Below are 19,846 nucleotides of genomic sequence, written 5' to 3'. Positions count from 1 at the left end.
AGAAAACAAACACGCACATCCGTATTTCTGGACTTTACGGAAGCATTTGACGGAGTATGGCACCCCGGCCTCCTTTATAAGTTAAAACGTATCCTCCCTTATTCCACTATCTTATCCTGAAATCATTCCTCTCGGATCGATAGTTTAAAGTGAGAATCGGCACCGGTCACCTATAGCGCCAATCAAAGCTGGCGTTTCACAAGGAAGTATCCTAGGCCCAATCCTCTACACCGACTACACTGCTGACATACCCACACGTCTGCAGACGACACCGCAATCTTATCACACTCCAAACCTATCCTAGCAACAGAAGCAATTCTGCAACACCTGAATCTCATTACCGACTGGTGCAATCTGTGACGGATCAGGTTAAACGAACAAAAGAGACAACAAGTTACGTTTACCCTCAAACGTAAAACCTGTCCACAGTGCACATTTACAACAAGATAATACCACCATCGAACCAAGTCCGCTACCTTGGGCTTTACTTAGATAGTAGACCTACGTTGAATCCACATACAAGATTAAAACGGCAAGAACATAAAGATACGGACTACTCAGACACATACTTAGACCAAAATCAACACTAAGCGTACATAAAACTAACCTCTTACAAATCACTCATCAGACCTGTTTGGACCTACGGAGTCGAGCTGTGGGGCTCGACCAAATCATCCAATATCCAACGAATTCCATCTTTTAAGTCTAAACTTCTCCGCCTTATTCTCCAATGCTCCTTTCTAGATCACTAATCAAACAATCCATAAAGATCTTAAAATCCCATTCGTGAAAAATCTTATCCGAACACGCTTCTTCACTTTCCACTCTTAACTATCCCTCCACCCTAACCCACTAGCCCTAAATCTTTCCTCAACAACTCACCTTTACAATCCTCCGGGCCGTTTATAACTACGATGGCCTCGTGACCTTCTATCTAATCCACCCAATTAAATAAAAGAGAGTTCCTGCACTAGTTGGTTTCTCTTCCCACTGCCTCCTGGTCTGATAAGCCTGTCAGATTTGTTTATAACTTAACTATTTGCTCAATGTATATTTTGTAGATAGCAATAAATAAAATAAAATACTTTTGAAAAAATTGTTATTTCTTAATACGTTTTATTAGGTTTCGTGGTCCACTTGACCAAATGAATTCTTTTCAATCAATTAAAGTTCTGGTTGAGATAAAAAAGTCAGTGTCACAACCGGGATTCGAACCCACTATGTTCGGCTCAATACGCCGCTGCTCTACCACTTGAGCTATCGTGCCTTCGATCCAGTCTGATACCAACTTCCCATCTCAACCCCACCTTTTGAATTTTCCCTCCTTTTTTCCATTTTTCAAATGTCGTGTTTCAAATTTGATTCTCGGCGACAAATGAAATAGTCAGGGAGAGCTTTAGTGAAGTATACTTCATTTTTCTTATTACATTAGGTTTACTTACTAGTCTTATTACATTTATTAGGTTTCGTGGTCCGCTTGACCAAATAATTTCTTTTCAATCAATTAAGGTTCGGGTTGAGATAAAAAAAAGTCAGTGTCACACGCGGGATTCGAACCCACGACCTTCGGCTAAATACGCCGCTGCTTAGTTGGTGAGTTTGGTGTCCGATTGGATCTAAGTAGATTGTTAGAGCTTAGTTGTTGCTCAATTGGTAGAGCAGCGGCGTATTGAGCCGAAGGTCGTGGGTTCGAATCCCGGTTGTGACACTGACTTTTTTTTTTATCTCAACCAGAACTTTAATTAATTGAAAATTATTTCTTAACACTTGGCCAGTTTCTGAATGAGATTAAAACATCAGAACCGTATGTCGTGAAGGGAAGGTAGAGAACTCAGAAGGAAATAATAAAGCCCAGACTCCTTATTGCTCAGTCAACGTTTAATAAAGCATTTGAAAAAAATATATATTAATATTTTGATGATGAGACTACCCCCTCCCCCCTAAAACGGTTCTAATTTTGAGAAAATTACAGTTTTCTTTTCTTTTTTACAGTCTAAGATCTACCTTTGTACCCTTTGTACAAAATTTCATTTTTCTACCATGTTCTGGGAAATGCCTTTTAATTTTCACGATGAGGCTCCACTCCCACCCCCTAAAACGGCACTAATTTTGAGAAAATTGCAATTTTCTGATTCTTACTTTTACTTGAATAAGACCTATTTTGAGAACATTGAAATTTTCAGATATTTTTCTGTTTCTTCTACCTACATTTTTTAACCGAATTTCACATTTCTATCTATTCGGGAAGTAACTTATAATTTTGATGATCATTGAATTAGTCAGTAACAAAAATGCAAATGTTGAAATTTTCCCCTTTGGAAAAAGCTTAATTTTCATAATGTCGTAAGCGCCTAAGCTCCATTCATGTTTCAAATTTTAAAAGCCCAATTTAAGAGGGAGCAGAGGGTGAGAAATCCGGTTGAATTGATTCGAGAAAGGTACACACGTCAGCTTGCTAGAACTTGGCCAGATCACTCAGATTGACGCGAGTAAAGTTTTAAGTTTTAAGCCGTTATCGGAAAGGATAAAAAAATCCATTCGGAGGAAAGCTCGGTGAAGTCTTCACGCACGGTTGAGCTGTGGATTGACCCGAAAAAACGCCCTCCTATCCCAGAAGAGAACGGTCAATGGAAAAACAAAACACGGAAAATGTGCTTTCCACAATAAAACTCTGTAACACTCGGACAAAACCGACCGGCAAAATCATTCCAAGGTTGAAGGATCCTTAGTAATCATTGACATCAAAGGATCAGATGGCAAACAATGGAAATAGAACAAAAAAAAAATAGATTCTAAAACATTCCTACTTCAACCATAGGTTGTTTTGACTCCTGCCAACTGTTTCGCCGGGTGTCTCAGAATAATCGAAAGTTCGAAATCCTTTGTCTGCGTCCGTTTTGGAAAATTTCCCTATTTAGATTCTCGACAGATGTCGGTTTTATTTGCGACTTTGTCCGATTTCGTTCAGAAACATGCTTCTATTTCTGCGGTGACTCATTTGACCCAGGACGCCCACAATAATTCTCCACGGGGTTATCAAAAGTTAAAAGCACTCCTGGTGCAGCTACCAGATAAAGCTTGGTATAACTTTTAGGCCCACCCGGATAAGCCTATTTTACAACCTTTTATATAGACAATTTTTAAACCCTTACCACCTTTGACTGTTAATACAAAAAACCTGCATTCTTCCAAAATTGTACACTGTGTTCCTCGACCTGACTCAAACCAAGGACATCGCTCCTTTTTTTCATCCAGCTTTGTACATTATATTAAAACAAAGATATTTCATGTTCTGCGTCACCTTGGGAGATTATCCCGGCCCGGTGACTCACCCCAGCCAGGGAGAGATAAAGCTGACATGAGTAAAGTCCTAGAGGTGCAAGTCGAACTATACAGTTGGGTTGTACAATGAACTTTTTCGATTTATTCATTTTCTTTCGTATTTCTAGCATAACTGTCTCAATCTCATAAACTTTGCTGGAACTAACAAATAAATATGCAATTTTTACTATTATCATTTTTGGCAAACTTGTGAAATGCCTTTCTGCCAGAGGTGTACGGCCAACCCTTATGCTAATGACAGTCATAAACTGATAACCTGCTGCTACTTAAATCTATTTACCGTATTAGGCTAAAAGCGTTATCATAATGATCCCCCCCCCCCAATACAAAGTGAATAGAGAAATAAATTCACATAAATTAATGATAAAATGGTGGTCGTCTTCCATCACCCTGGTCCGCCTATCCTCGCTCGTTCGCTCTGCGTTTTTTCGTCTTTGTGTCAACTTTTATACAAGGTTGCTACATTTAGGGCGACCAAATTCTAAAAAGATTTTTCTATGCGTTTTTTCGTCTTTGTGTCCTTTTATACAAGTTATTAGGTTTCGTGGTATCCTTGACCAAATAAATTCTTTTTCCAATTAATTAACGTTTTGGTTGAGATAAAAAAGTCAGTGTCACGAGCGGGATTCGAACCCACGACCTTCGGCTTGATACGCCGCTACTCTACCACTTGAGCTATCGTGACTTCAATCCACTCGGACACTAACGTCCCATCTCAACCGTACCTTTTGGATTTTCCCTCCTTTTTGCCTTTTTTTTTTCAATTTTTGTTTTGTAAAAGGTTACTATATTTATATCAGGGCGACCAAATTGCTAAAAAGATTTTTCTATCTATGAACAATTACATAAATTTGCTATAAAAGTTTACAGGGGGAACACAATACGGCCGTCAATAATCATCCTGGTCCGCCTATACTCGCTGCTTCGCTCTATGCGTTTTTTCGTCTTTGTGTCCTTTTATACAAGTTATTAGGTTTCGTGGTCTTCTTGACCAAATAAATTCTTTTTCCAATTATTTAACGTTTTGGTTGAGATAAAAAAGTCAGTGTCACGAGCGGGATTCGAACCCACGAACTTCGGCTAAATACGCCGCTGCCGCTTGAACTATCGTGACTTCGATCCACTCGGACACTAACGTCCCATCTCAACCGTACCTTGTGAATTTTCCCTCATTTTTGCCATTTTTTCAATTTTTCTTTTATACAAGATTGCTATGTTTATATCAGGGCGACCAAATTGCTAAAACGATTTTTCTATCTATGAACATTTACATATATTTGCGATAAATTGTTACAGGGAACAAAACACGGCCGTGGACGATCATCCTGGTCCGCCTATCCTCGCTGGTTCGCTCTATGCGTTTTGCCGTCCTTCTGTCCTTTTTACAAATTTAATATATACATACGAGGAGGAACGAATTGTTTAAAAGGTGTTTCCTGATATAAAACAGTTTCATATCGGCCCACTAATATATTACAAATTCAAAGTAAGAAATACAATACATTTACATAAATTAGGGATAAAATTGCACATGGAAGAAAATAAAATCGTCCCCTGTAATTTCGGACCGCCTACCCTCGCTGATTTGCTCTGTGCGTTTTCCCGTGCGTGTGTTCTTAATAATGCAGCACTAGGAGTGCTGTTTCTTCCATCTCTCAGACCTCATTAAAAAAATCTCACAAAAACATTTTCTAATAATAAACAATACTTAAAAAAGATATTTTTCTGGACTTAATTGTCGTGTTGAGAGTGCCCAAACACCAGAATTAACGACATACATAAAGTTCAAAAGAAACATTTTAAACGTAGAAATCACCACGAGCATCAAAAACATTAAGATATTAACACAAAAATTAAAAAAGGACACTCTCAACACGACAAGCAAGAATGGCACAATTACACAGAAGACAAACACTTTGAGCCCTAAGATGATCTCAATAAAGATCGAAACGTTGTCACGATAAAGAAAATGTTTTTCTAAAACCTTCATCACACCAGACCGCATTTCACGATTTCTGAATAATTATCGATTAACGGTCACTAGCCATCACACATTATTATTATTAACTTAGAGTTATTTTTATCATATGTTGATAAGTAGGCCTGTAAAGAATTTATCCTCCTCGTCTTTGAGTATTTTTAGGAAAGTTGCAGATGAAGAAATATATTTTCGTGATATAAAGTAGGCGAATTTGGAACTGTTCTAATTTTATTTTCGTGATATTTTTGCTTACAAAAGGTGCTGCTCCTTAAACAAAGATTCCCAATGTCCAACAGACTTCAATCTCAATTTCGACCAAACTCGATTGTTTATTCATCAGATGAGGGATTTTTTTTTTCAGTTTTCAGTTCTGTCCTGGTACTGTAAAAGCGTGAACTGTCCAAGTCCGCTCGTTGTCGTTTTCACGCTCCGTGGCGTAATTTTGTCACACGCAGGTCAACGAAAAACCTAGCTTTTTTAAGAAATTACGATTTTACAATGCAAATAAAATTAAATTGAACACAACAAAGAAACTAATTTTTTTGTTTTTGTTTCAGGTCAGTTGCATCTCCTATATCTTGGGTTTGTAAGTAATTTAAAATAGCATTTTTGTTATTTTCAAAGGCTGTTTTTTTTTTAAATAAACCCTTTTAATAATTAGTTCGAAACTTCATCTTGCAGACTCTCAGGCGTAACTAAGTCTTAACTTCGTTGTCTAAACTTCTGTCGAAAGAAGTTTTACATTCTGCGGTTTCTTGGGTTGTTCAAATCTTTGTTCGTTTGTTTTCAAATGGGTAATTGTTGATTCACTTATCCGGTTAAACTGAGGGCATTATTGGCCGAAAATTATTTGGATAGTGCCGTTCGGTCCTCGCTGGTTTGGCCAGTCATCACTAGAAACGACGCTTTCCGATCTAATCTTTATATGCATATTATTGTTGGCAAAATGGTCGAAGAAAATCGATAGACCAGGATGATCGGAAATTCTTCCACTCAGACATCAAGGAGAAATTTCACGATATTATTTATGAGATTTTTTTTAAAGGACATGATTGACGAAAAATCGCACAGACTTACCACTGAAGATCGAATCTTAGCATTTGCTACAATTGCCCAAAGTGACTTCTACGAGAACTTATGTTGTAGTAGGATAAATGTAAAAACGATGTCTTAAAAAAAGGGACACGACAGATGAAATATCGCTCAGACCAACTACTGAATATCAAAGATAAGAATTTGCTACCCTTACCCAAACGTTGACTTTCGCTAAAGCTTATTTCTATTATGATAAATTTAAAAACGTTTTATGCAAAAAAAGGGAACGATTACTACTGAAGATTAGACCGTAGACGACCGAGATAGTAGTCAATTTAATTAAAATGTTAACGATTTCGTCATATTGCTATAATTACTCAAAGTTTGACTCTTTTTAAGGTCTTACTTTGTACCGTGAGCTTTCCTCTTGAGGACGTTTGATCGTTACCGATAATTTTGGTGGGCGGGACACTACATTGTTCTTCGACAGCCCTCTCATCTTTACCTTTGCATTTCTTTTCTTACATTTCTCTTGTTTTAAACCTACTAATTTCTTTTCGTGGTTTTCCAGTCAAGGTAAAATGTGTTATGGTATAACGGTAACCAATTCTCTATTTTCTTTATCCTATTGTTAGGCTCTCTGACCCTCAGGGCTTCGTCAGTTGACGACAAAATAACAAACAAAAATACACAGAAATACACAAACAAGATAAAAATTGTCTGGTTTGCATTCCCTCTACCCCAGAGGACTCAATATTCCTCACGGTAATTGGGCGGGGGATATGTCGCTCCATTCTCGCTAATAAATTACATTCTTACACCAGACTTTTCACACTACCTTAGAGTACTCGATATTCCTCGGGGTAATTGTGGATATCCCCCTCCATTCACGCTAATAAATTACATTCTTACACTAGACTTCGGTCGCACTTCATCAGAGTATTCAATATTCCTCTGGGTTGATTGAGGATAAGCCCCTCAATTCACACAAATAAGTACATTTCTTCCAATAAATAACTCATTTTGACCATTAATTGTAGTTTACTTGATATTTTTGCTGTTTAATTGTTGGATACAAGTCGAATATGTTTTTTTTCTTCAAAACAATTTCACTATGAACTATGTGATTGTAGATACTTCTTTGTATAATCTGCTAAAAAATAATCTCTATCCTGTCCGTATGGATTGTATTTTTACGTCTTGCCGTTTTTAGTACGGCATTATTAATATATTAGATTCATACACCAGAATTCGTTCGCACTATCCCAGAGTACTCTATATTCCTCGGGGTAATTGGGGATATGCCCCTCCATTCACGCTAATAAATTAGATTCATACACCAGACCGTTCACACTACCCCCAGATTAGTCGGTATTCATCGGGGTAATTGGGAATAAGCCCCTCCAAATAAATACTGCAATATCATGCATGAAGCACAAATATCTATATCCAATTAAAATATTAGATAACCTTCGATATTGGATCACCGATCTGTGCTTGCTGCCGTTCCTCAAGGCTGCGCATAGGTCAGTCGAACGTGGTATTTATTTCTTTGCAGTCTGTCATTACGTATATGCCTGACCCCCATTCGAAGGTGTTCGTGTATGAATTTGGTACGCTTTTCCCTTCTACACCCGTGCAGGGTAAGGGCCGATTCACATTTCCACATCGTTCGTACAGGTCCGTCCAGCTTCTGACGTGTTTCTGCATTTCGCCATCTTCGAAGTTTAAATAATTTTAATTAATAGTCATATATTTGGCTCTTGAAAAGAGTGTTTGGATAAAATTCTTCTTCTTTTTCCTTGGGTTTATTATTAAGGAAGCTATTTATCTAGTAGTCATTTCGTAAGTGGTCTTCTTTGTCATTTACCGACGAGAAATTGAAGTTTATCTGCAGTAAAGTTACCATTTATTGTGATAATGTACTTTGAAGTTTAACGAACTGTTAAAACCCTGCCACGTCCTTCTGTTATTCATCTCTGAAGGAAGTAATTCGTATACATTCTACCATAAATGTTATTTATTGTAAAACTTAAGTCTCGGCTTGTAAGCTGATTATGTGAATTGTTTGAAAATCAATCGTGGGTTTTTTTTTCGTTTCATCCGATTGATAAACATATGGAAAGAGGATTTTCGCCTTTCTGCCCCCGTCTATATTCGCTGTTTATACAGAGACTGTTTTCTTATTACGAGGGAAAGGGCAACGTCCTGTGTCGTCTAGGGATTTTTCCCCAAGCCCGAATAACTTCCAGGTCCTCAACTATGAATAGACTCTATGCGGCTTAACCGGCCGATTAAAAGTCGAACGACTTTCTTTCTTCAAAAGGCCCACCGTGAAAATAAGAAAGCCGGGAGAAAATTGGGTAAACAAGCTGAGACGTAATTTAAGATCAGGCGGAATAAATGACTTTGTTATCCAGGATTTTGGTCTTTTTCGTTCGATGGCTTATTATTTTTCTATCTACAACAAGTCCTGTTGACAATTCTTGTCTTTTTGTTTATACTATAACGTCTTTCGCGTAAAAAAACAAAATCTCGTACAAAATAAGTAACAAATCGATGTTCTTATGTTTTGTCCTAGGTTGACTCAGAGCAAATTACCAGCGATTGTCTTCCCCTTGGGATTAAATTTTTTTCAGTAACTGGGCTTTTCCGGTTCGTGCTTAAACAAGTCCCCTTCATTTTCCCTCCCTCCCGTGAAATCTTTACTTATCCCGTAGGCAGAAGGTCTAACATCTCTGCCCTTTTAATATCCAACGAGGTTCCCTTTCACGGACTGGTAAATCAGACAATTTACTGCAAGGCGAATTTTCTTTTCCACGCTGTATTTTCCGCTGTATCGGTCTCGTGTGTTAATTTTTGATGTTCCTGTCTTCCATACGGGCTATAACGAATAACTTTATGGACATTTCTTAAATTTTATGCTTGATGGTGGGAGATTAAAGAATTTAACGTTCTTTCCTTATATTCTCTATAAAGTTAGAATATCTGGCCATATTCTATTTTAGGTGACCAATTCTTGGTTGTTTTTCCCTCCCAAGGAATACCTTGTTTTTCCTAGTTACTCATACAAGAATTCCAGCTTTCCCCATTATTATTATCTACGTAAAGCGTCCCGAAAAGGAGACGATGAATAATTAATATCCAGATTTACTTGCAAAAAAATCACATGAGACGTCGGTAATTGTACGGTCGGCGGTCCGAAATTGTACCGTGGGCCGGGTTCGTCCCGTCCTACGTTGTACAAAGCGTGGGCCTACGGACCGTTTCCTTGTCGAGTCCGGGCCATTTCCGGTATAACGTGTGGGTGGGTTAACTGTAAACAGGGAAAACTCGAAACGACAAAAATCGTTGACATAATTCAATATATTAGGTAGATATAAAAGGTTCAACGTACCTCAACAAGTTGCGAGAATAATTTATCGTTTAATCAGCACTGACGTTCATGGTCAGACAACTGTCACACTCACCCATCCAACCGACCATCTCTTTGACTATAGAGATTTTCTTCCTTGTAACAATTCATAATCTGGTTCTATTTCCACCTGTGTCTTAAGAAGATTAAAGATGTTAACATTAGGTCAACTAAAGATGACGATCATTTCATCTTTATTATTTAAACAATTTCCTTTTTCCTAAATGTTAAGGAAGGACGTTTTGTGTAATACTTGGTATGCAGAGCGCGAGGCGACACAACGATGTGGTTCTGGTAAGCCTATCATCAGGTTGGTAGCTAGATTTGATACTTCACTATTGGATTTCGCCCTTCATCCTCATAGCATACTCGTTATCACATGCTCTATGACCTACCTTAAGGCTTGCTGAAAGAAGACAAAACGAAAATGCTGTCATCGTCTTAATCAAGTCCTATGAAATCCGCGTTCCGACTAATTAAGTAATCAGTTCATAGCGGCAAAACAGACCGGAGTGGGCAGGGATAACAGTTCACACCTGGAGGAAATTCCTCTGGAACTGTATAAGAGTGTACAGAATATACAGTAGGTTGTAGTGTTCTGGTCGAATAAACCATGCCTGTGGACTTCTCTGCATACTCATGGCATACCGCGTAGTCAGTAGTTACCACATACTCTATGACCTTCCTTAAGACTTAATGAAAGAAGGCAAAACGAAGATGCTGTCACGGCCTCATAATCAAGTCCGACGAAATCCTCTTTCCCACTAGTTAGGTAATTAGTTTAAAACGGCAAAACCGACCAGAGGATGCAGGGATAACAGTCCACACCTGGAGGAAATTCCTCTGGCACTATACAAATATGTACAGTAGGTTGTAGTGTTCTGTTCGAACAAACCTTGCCTATGGGTTTCTCTCCATACTCATGGCATACCGTGTTGGCAGTAGTCACATACTTTATGACCTACCTTAAGGAAAAAGGCAAAACGAAAATGCGGTCACGGCCTTTTAATCAAGTCCTACGAAAACCTCTTTCCAACTAATTAGGTAATTAATTTAAAGCGGCCAAACCGACCGGAGTGTGCAGGGTCAACAGTCCACACCAGGAGGAAATTCCTCTGGAACTATACAAGAATGTACAGGGTGTACAGTAGGTTGTAGTGTTCTGTTCGAACAAACCTTGCCTGTGGATTTCTCTGCATACTCTTGGCATACCTCGTAGACAGTAGGTACCACATACTCTAATACCTACCTTAAGGAAAAAGGCAAAACGAAAATGCTATCACGGCCTTTTAATCAATTCCTAGGAAATCCTCTTTCCAACTAATTAGGTAATTAATTTAAAGCGGCCAAACCGATCGGAGTGTGCAGGGTCAACAGTCCACACCTGGAGGAAATTCCTCGTGCATTATACAAATATGTACAGTAGGTTGTAGCGTTCTGTTCGAACCAACCTTGCCTGTGGGTTTCTCTTCATACTCATGGCATACCTTGACTCATGACTCATGTCATTGTTTGAACATAATGACTGATATCTTAAGACATGCCGCCAGAAGGTAAAATCGAAATCCTGTCCCAGTCTTAATAAAATCCTACGAAATCCGCCTGCCAAATAATTATTAATATGATGAAAAATGGATTTCCTATTCTTTCTTGACATAGTACCGTCCGCACTAGGAATTTGCAATGTGACATTGCTCCTGGATGAAGGCCTGGTAAGTCCTATTCTTCTTATGACAGTACCCGAGCTTGTTTTGATTGATTCCATATTTCGTTTCTTTTATTCAGCAGAAACGTAAACTGAACATGTTGATGCTGCGAAAAAAGCAGAACAGACCAAAGTATTCTTGGGTAGCTATCAGAAAGATTTCGAGACAGTATGACGCTGACGTGATACCAGTAGTGCCTTACAAATGTCTATAAACTATATGAATAAACAGTTTTTAAAGCGTTCTGTAAAAAATAAACCTTGAAGTGATTGGATTTGTCTTTGCCTTCGTGGTATACTTTTTACGCAGTGGTAATACTGCTATCTTAAGACAAGCCGAAGACAAAATCGAAAATCCTGTCATGGCCTTAATCGAGCCCTCGGATGTCCGCTTTCTACGCAATTATTAATACGGTAGGAAAGACGGATTTCCCGATTCTCTTCTTTGCGGACTTTCATTGAAACGGCATGACCCAGCGTCTAAAAATCGAAAGCGGTAATGACGGTCTAATTGCCATTCGAATGACCGGAATTCAATGTCTCGAACCGTCCGTGAGCCGTTATCTCTTTCTCTTTCTCCAAAATTCAAGAACTTCACACTACGAGACTAAAAGTGAAAACTATTCGGTTTTATTCGATGTAAGAAATTCTCAGTGGTCAAAACTCCTTCGGCACGTTCGACCCGCAACAGTTTAAATACTGGGCAAAAATAATTATTTTGTCCAAACAGATCCAGTTTAAGAGAATTATGAGGTTGTATGACATTATAAAAGGTCGACGCTTTGGATTTTGTACAGGTTCGCCCGGTACGTTTAAATCGCTAGTCTATACCGATGGTACTGTCTATTTCCATCCATTTTATAAATAGTCAGAACCGGGTTGAAACGACCGGAATCGGTTCGCAAAATGTAAAATGGGAAACAGAACTCGTACGAAGTGCACCCTTCGCGACAAACGATTCGGCATGAATTATTTCGAATGTCCTTTTTCGGACATTAATTGACATTCCATCCCTGATCGTGAAACTTCCAGATTTTTCATCCTACGTTCCTCATATAAAAAAATGAGGGTGGCCGGTATTCAGGCTCGAGTTTCGAAGCACGCTGAGCAACTTCCGGCTATTCGGCATAAAAGTTTCCTGCACCGCCTACACCTCCTTCCGCCCTTTTGCTTATTAATAACCTCCTGATGCCGACCGCTTTTTCATTCTGTTTGTCACGTACTACTACCCCCCAAAAAAAATATAAAAAAAATAAATAAACAGAATTATTGCTGAAACTGAAAACCTAGATGACCCAGAAGTACAACAGTTCCATCAGACGATTTTCCAGATATGAATTCTCATTTCCTGCTGATAAAAAACTCTTTTGCTGTTTTTATTTCCTAGTTTTTACTATGAGAAAATCGCTTAGAGAGATTGTTTGTTAATAATATTTACAAACTACACAGTACAAGCGACATATAAACGCGGGGTTGGGATGGAAGTTTGTAGTTTATACCAAGAAATGAGGGGAAAAAGAAAATGGCTGATTTTTTAAAATTTGCTTTATTTATTGCTATCTATACGAAATAAATATATATTGAGCAAATAGTATAGTTAAATACATACCTGACAAATCTATGACGGGGGACCATTGGGGAGAGAACCACCCACTGCCGGAACTCTCTTTTATTTGGGAGGGTTAAGATAGGAGGTCACTGGGCATCGTCGTTTTAAGAGGCGTAGAGGGTCCTATAAGGGTAGGACGTTGAGGAAAGAGGGTGGAGGGTAGTTTCAAGTGGAAATTGGGAAAGCGCGTTCGGATAAGATCTTTAACGAAGATTTTAAGATCTTTATGGATCGTTTGACTGGTTTCGTAGAGGAAGCATTGATGATACTGCGGAGAAGGATAGGGATAGGGATAAAAGAAACGGCCACAAGGCCTACTGCACCTCGACCTGAAAAGTTCTATTGTGCTCCCATGTTATTTATAACTCACTGGCCAGCTTCAGGTTGTTAACCAGCCTCCACAGCTTTACCAGCGGCTTTTTGGTGTAGGATCTAGCTTGTGGTTTTTCTTGTCCTAACTGAGAAGAAAGAGAAGAAACTGCACCTATAGAGACCTTCACGGAAACATAAAATGTGTGTTCTGCGGTCTCCTCCGCTTCCGGGCAGTATCTGCACAGTGTTTCTTCTGTCTGCACTCCTATCCGGTGCATGTGCTTTCTTAAGTGTTCTGCCAGGAGTCCAAACAGAATCCTGGTTCGATTGCGGTTGCCTTCCAGTAATTATTTTGTACGTTTTGCAGATGGTCCTTCCATGAATCGCTTCGCGTGCCTCATACCTATGGTATTGCTCCACCAGGGTTTTGACTCATTTTCCAGATCCATTTTACGATGTGGCAGGCTGCTAAGCAATCATAGCAGGGTTCTGGGCCCAGAGAGTCCACGTTGGATCCCTTTTTAGCCAACATGTCAACATTTTCGTTGCCTTTATGCCCCGAATGTCCAGGAACCCATGCCAGGGTCAGGTCATGAGTGACGATAACTTCCGACAGGGCCTCCATGCAGTAACAAACACTCTTTGCCTTCGCCTCGCATGAGGCCCTGAGTGCTGCCTGGCAGTCAGAGAAAATGGTTATCTTCTGGGAATGTATTCTCAGCCTTTTTATTTCTCAGGCACATTGTTCGATCGCTATGATTTCAAACTGGAAAACTGTAGGTTACAGAGCCCTTGTCGGTTTTGGAGCCGTCAGTATACCAGTAGGAATTTGCCTTTTGTGGAGTTCCTTCGGCCCATTCTTCCCGTTTGGATTGAAATGATTGGATTAGTTGGATGTTGTGGATTTGGCCTAGCCCCACAGTTCGACTCCCTAAGTCCAAATAGATCTGGTAAATGTTTTATAAGCGGTTAATTGATTTTGTTTCCAGTAGGTGTCTGAGTAGTTGGTCTGATGTTTTGATAAGTTCTTGTCCTTTTTGTATGTGGGTCCCATACTGCTAAGTAAATCCCAACGTAGCGGACTTGGGTTGATGATTGTATTACCTTGTTGTTTATGTTCACTGGTGGGCAGGTTGGACGTTGGCTGCTCGTTTTTTGCCACAGAGTGCATCAGTCGGTAATGCAGTTCAGATGTTGTTGGATTGCTTCGATGTCTACGAAGGATTGCAGTGTTTAAGTAAGATCGTCAGCGTAGGTTGTAAGCTATGAATTGCGAGTTGTAGGTATGTTAGCAGTGTAGATGGTGTAGAAGGTTGGACCTAGGATACTTCCTTGGGGAACGCCAGCTTTGATTCGCAAGATGGGCGAAAAATTAATTATATTGATTGACATAATCAAAACCAACCAAGTGTGTGTTTTGTCCTCTACGATAATTTTATTGTTTTAAAACAAATGATCATATTTTCCCAGGAGATTTGAAGTAACTGAGAATCTGAAAAATGAGGTAGGGTAAACGGATGATTTAATATGCTAAACATAGGTTTCAAGAGTTCTTATGTGTTCAGTCGATGAGATTACAATTTATTTAATTTTTCAAGCAAACGCTTCTATTTTTCTAACATAGTTTGTTGTAATTTAATTTGTTCGCTGGAGCGTTGTAAGCGTGTTTTTTCAGTAGGGGAAGAATTGAAAATGGGCCCGCCAGGCCGTGACGATGTTGTTAGCTGTTAACCTTTCCGGTCTTACGGGCCCCCGAGTCGTCGGGGTATCGTCTATTTTTACACGTGTTAACACCTCAAAACCGAGCCAAGTCACGTGCAATGCGACAAACCGGTCCAAATCCGAGGTCCTTTCGAAAAATCGGTCGCGATTGAAACTTCCCTCGGCCCCTCGGACGTTGAAGACCCCGGCTGTCGGGGCAAAAACGACCGGAAATGAGACACGACATTTAAACTTAATAACTGCTTGGGGAGAGCAGGGAAAAGTTCAAATCTCTGGATCTTGTTAATTTTTTTTCCACTCAGGAAGGTGGGTGAATCCCTGGGAAATTAAATCCCAGGAGAAATATTTCCCGACGGAAAGACGCGCTTAAACTAAGTTTAAAAGTAACAAAAGATCCAGGGAAAATTTTTCAGTTTAGTTCAAACATTCTCCTTAGCAAAGATCCGAAGAATGTAAACACAGGAGAGTAAACAATCTATGGATCCATTGGACCCACAATCGGTTGAAACTTGGGCCCGAGCTAAATTCAAATATACAGCCGCTCCGTTCGAAGTTTTCATGTTGAACACGACCGACAAAAGGCCTTTGTTACATTTCCCAACACTAGTTTCATCTCCGTTTCCGATTGTGACCTTTGATAGCGTATAACTATGTTAAATCGCTGGTATTGAAACGCCCACGAATGTTGAAAATTAGTCTGTTTGCCTAACTCAAATAGTTCATGTTCGGGCCTCGATTATAAAACAAAATAACAAAATGTAGACGATTATCAGTCAATTTGGCGTAAACTTAGCGAGACTTGGCGGACCAGGTTGATCAGAAACTGATGACAAACGACAATCAATTAAAGTCTAGGGTTTTGCTTAAAAATCTTGAATTTTGATAAATATAAGTTCACTTACGATTAATTAACCAAGTTTTTGCAATATGAGAACTTTGAAAGTTGTCAATTCCGTAAAAACAAATTTTATATTTCAAATACAACAATGTGACGTTTATCAGGATTTTTGTCCCTTAGGTTAATTCTTAAGTCAAATATGTAATGCGCTATTGTATGCTTCTCGTTTATCAAAAATATTTATCATGATTATCAGTCAATTCGGCGTAAACTTAGCGAGACTTGGCGGACCAGGTTGATCGGAAACTGATGACAAATATTTACTACCTCTTGCACACCACCAACCTTTCAACGTGTTAATTATCAATTAAAGTCTAGGGTTTTGCTTAAAAATCTTGAATTTTGAAAAATATAAGTTCACTTACGATCAATTAACCAAGTTTTATGAAAACGTTTGAAAGTTGTCAATTCCGTAAAAACAAATTTTATATTTCAAATACAAAAATTCGACGTTTATCAGGATTTTTGTCTGTTAGGTTAATTCTTAAGTCAAATATGTAATGCGCTATTGTATGCTTCTCGTTTATCAAAAATATTTATTATGATTATCAGTCAATTTGGCGTAAACTTAGCGAGACTTGGCGGACCAGGTTGATCAGAAACTGATGACAAACGTATACTACCTCTTGCACACCACCAACCTCTCAACGTGTTAATTATCAATTAAAGTCTAGGGTTTTGCTTAAAAATCTTGAATTTTCATAAATATAAGTTCACTTATGATTAATTAACAAAGTTTTATGAAAACGTTTGAAAGTTGTCATTTCCGTAAAAACAAATTTTATATTTCAAATACAACAATTTGATTTTTGTTTATCAGGATTTTTACCCTTAGGTTAATTCTTAAGTCAAATATGTTATGCGCTATTGTATGCTTCTCGTTCATCAAAAATATTTATTATGATAATCAGTTAATTCGGCGTAAACTTCGCGAGACTTGGCGGACCAGGTTGATCAGAAACTGATGACAAACGACATTTAAGTTCACTTACAACAAATGAATGAAGTTTTTGCAGAACCGGATCGAAGTCACTATAGTAGTAGAGTAGCGGCGTATTTAGTTGAAGGTCGTGGGTTCGAATCCCGCTCATGACACTGGCTTTTTTATCTCGACCAATGCCTTAGATAAAGATTAATTAATTGAAAGAAGTTATTCGAAATCTAATGGAATTTTGCAGAATGTTCACCTTAGAATGTTGTCATTTCGGTAAAAACAAATTTTATATTTAAAAAAAAAATGACAACCAGGATTTTTGATATGGAGGTGAATTCTTAAGTAAATATATGCAGTGTGCTATTGCGAGCAACTCGATTATACATATTAAGAGTCAATTTGGTCTATACGTAGCGAGTCTTGGCGGACCAGACTGAGCATAAACTGATGGCAAATAAGCTAACTGTTGCACACCACTGAACAAGATTTTCTTCAACTTTAATAAACTGTCAGGATACCTTAAAAACTCGATTAATCTTGAATATAACCATTCAGAGAACGTGAGATGCGGTCTGGTGTGATGTAGGTTTCAGAAAAACATTTTCTTTATTGTGCCAACGTTTCGATCTTTATTGACATCATCTTCAGGGCCTGGGATTTACAAACATTGTTTACATGTATATGTTAAATGTAAACAATGTTTGTAAATCCCAGGCCCTGAAGATGATCTCAATAAAGATCGAAACGTTGGCACAATAAAGAAAATGTTTTTCTGAAACCTACATCACACCAGACCGCATCTCACGATCTCTGAATAATTATCGATTAACGATCACTAATCACCACAAATGAATATAATTTTTAAAAAATTTCAACATCATAAAATTAGACAGGATTACCAGACTTGACTCGATGATTGGCCAATGGGTCCGTCCATATTACCTTGTCTAAATATATGAAGTGTTTCCGGTTGATTCTCTAACAGTCAATGGACAAGAATCTGCCACCCCGATCTGAAAACTTTGGGCTGTACCTGTAAATACACTTTTTAGACAATGTGGATTTGCATAATTTTTGTGTAAAGATGTAACGGTTTTTGTTTATCTAGCTACTGAACTAGTTAGTTCATTGGCGTAATTTACCAATTAGACCTGTTGTGTATATTGAATTATTAACGAATTGTTTACCGGGGTAATTTGTCGGTCATAATCCGTTTACCGGTAACGCCCAGTGTAACGGCACCTTCATCATCGTCATTATGAGCCTTCACATCACCTCTTTTTCGTATCTATTACTTACCGTCAACTTGAATAATGTTATTTCTTCTTTCCGTCAATTTAGCTTTTTTATAAAGTTGCTTTTTTCTATATGTCTGCCAAATATGGCCCTCTGACCTATCTTTTCAGACCGTGTCTCAAGTTTTAAGTATCCGTTTTACCCTGCGTCCGAGAAACGGAACGGACGCCAGGTATACTCTGCATACTCGAAACGTCCGTTCTTACTTTCAAAAAGCTCCTTTTTTAGGCCGATGACCTGAAATAGAATGGCCTAGGGGCGGCAATGGTTTTGTCCGTTGCGAACAATAACCTATCTCCTGGACTCGGGCGGGCTCCCGACCCACTACTGGTTCCAGTTCGTACCGAACCCGTTCACACAGAAATTTTTGGTCTTTGCACCTGGAAATAATTATTTCACTCGGTATTGCGTGCTTTGAGCTACGTGTGAGCTTCCCATGATGTTTTTCCTGTTCGGATTGGAGTAACTGTTGCAATTATTAATCATGGCACTTGCGTTGTACTGCAATTATTTCGGCTTTCTTGATTAAAACACAAGCCTAATTTTTCCCATGTTTTTCATTTTTTTCAATGAAGAGTTTGGAAAATAAAGCAGATCTATGCTGTTTATAAACACCGAAAAATTGGAATCCTACTAGGCTACTGAATTACCTATTTGAGCCGAAAATAACTAATAACGGAAATTGAACTAACCTACGAAATAATCGTCCTATTTCCCGTCCTACCAAATTACCACTATTCAATTTTGACACTTCGCTTGCAGACATTTTATCAATCTACCTGCCCAACTATCCAATTTCTATACCTCACTTTGTACCATACTACGAATCATCTATCTACCAAACTGCCCAACTTTTATACTTCACTTTCGGCCATTCTATCGATCTACCTACCCAATTACCCAACTTTTATACCTCACTTTCAGAAATTCTGATAATCTACCTACTCAACTATTCAATTTCTATATCTCACTTTGTACCATCCTGCCAATCATCAATCTACCAAACTACCCAACTTTTATACTTCAATTTCGGCCATTCTATCAATCTACCTACCCAATTATCCAACTTTTATACCTCACTTTCAGACATTCTGATAATCTACTTACCCAACTATCCAACATCTATACCTCACTTTGTACCATACTACGAATCATCTATCTACCAAACTACCCAACTTTTATACCTCACTTTCAGAAATTCTGATAATCTACCTACTCAACTATACAATTTCTATATCTTACTTTGTACCATCCTGTCAATCATCTATCTACCAAACTACCCAACTCTTATACTTCACTTTCGGCCATTCTATCGATTTACCTACCCAACTATCCAACTTTTATGCCTTACTTTCTGCCATCCTACCCAACTATCAACCAAACTGCCCAAATGTTATTCACTTATGACCATTACCATCTCTACGACCATCTACCTAATCAACTATCCAATTTCTACACCTCACTTTCTACTATCTTGCCAATCATCTATCTACCAAACTACCCAACTTTTATACTTTCGGCCATTCTATCAATCTACCTATCCAACTTTTATGCCTTACTTTCTGCCATCCTACTCAACTATCAACCAAACTGCCCA

General features: G+C 38.5%; 1 protein-coding gene across 14 annotated transcripts in view; it reads left to right on the top strand.

Annotated features, from left to right (window-relative positions):
• Window positions 1–19,846, top strand: part of LOC106672093 (probable Ras GTPase-activating protein) — a 588,817-nt gene that overhangs the window by 421,437 nt on the left and 147,534 nt on the right. The gene's annotated exons all lie outside the window — the stretch shown is intronic.

This window comes from Cimex lectularius, unplaced genomic scaffold, assembly GCF_000648675.2.
Source record: "Cimex lectularius strain Harlan isolate CLEC.00 unplaced genomic scaffold, Clec_2.1 scaffold93, whole genome shotgun sequence".
NCBI lineage: Eukaryota > Metazoa > Arthropoda > Insecta > Hemiptera > Cimicidae > Cimex > Cimex lectularius.
Note: the sequence above shows the minus strand (reverse complement) of the source record. Positions and strands in the feature narration are given on the sequence as shown.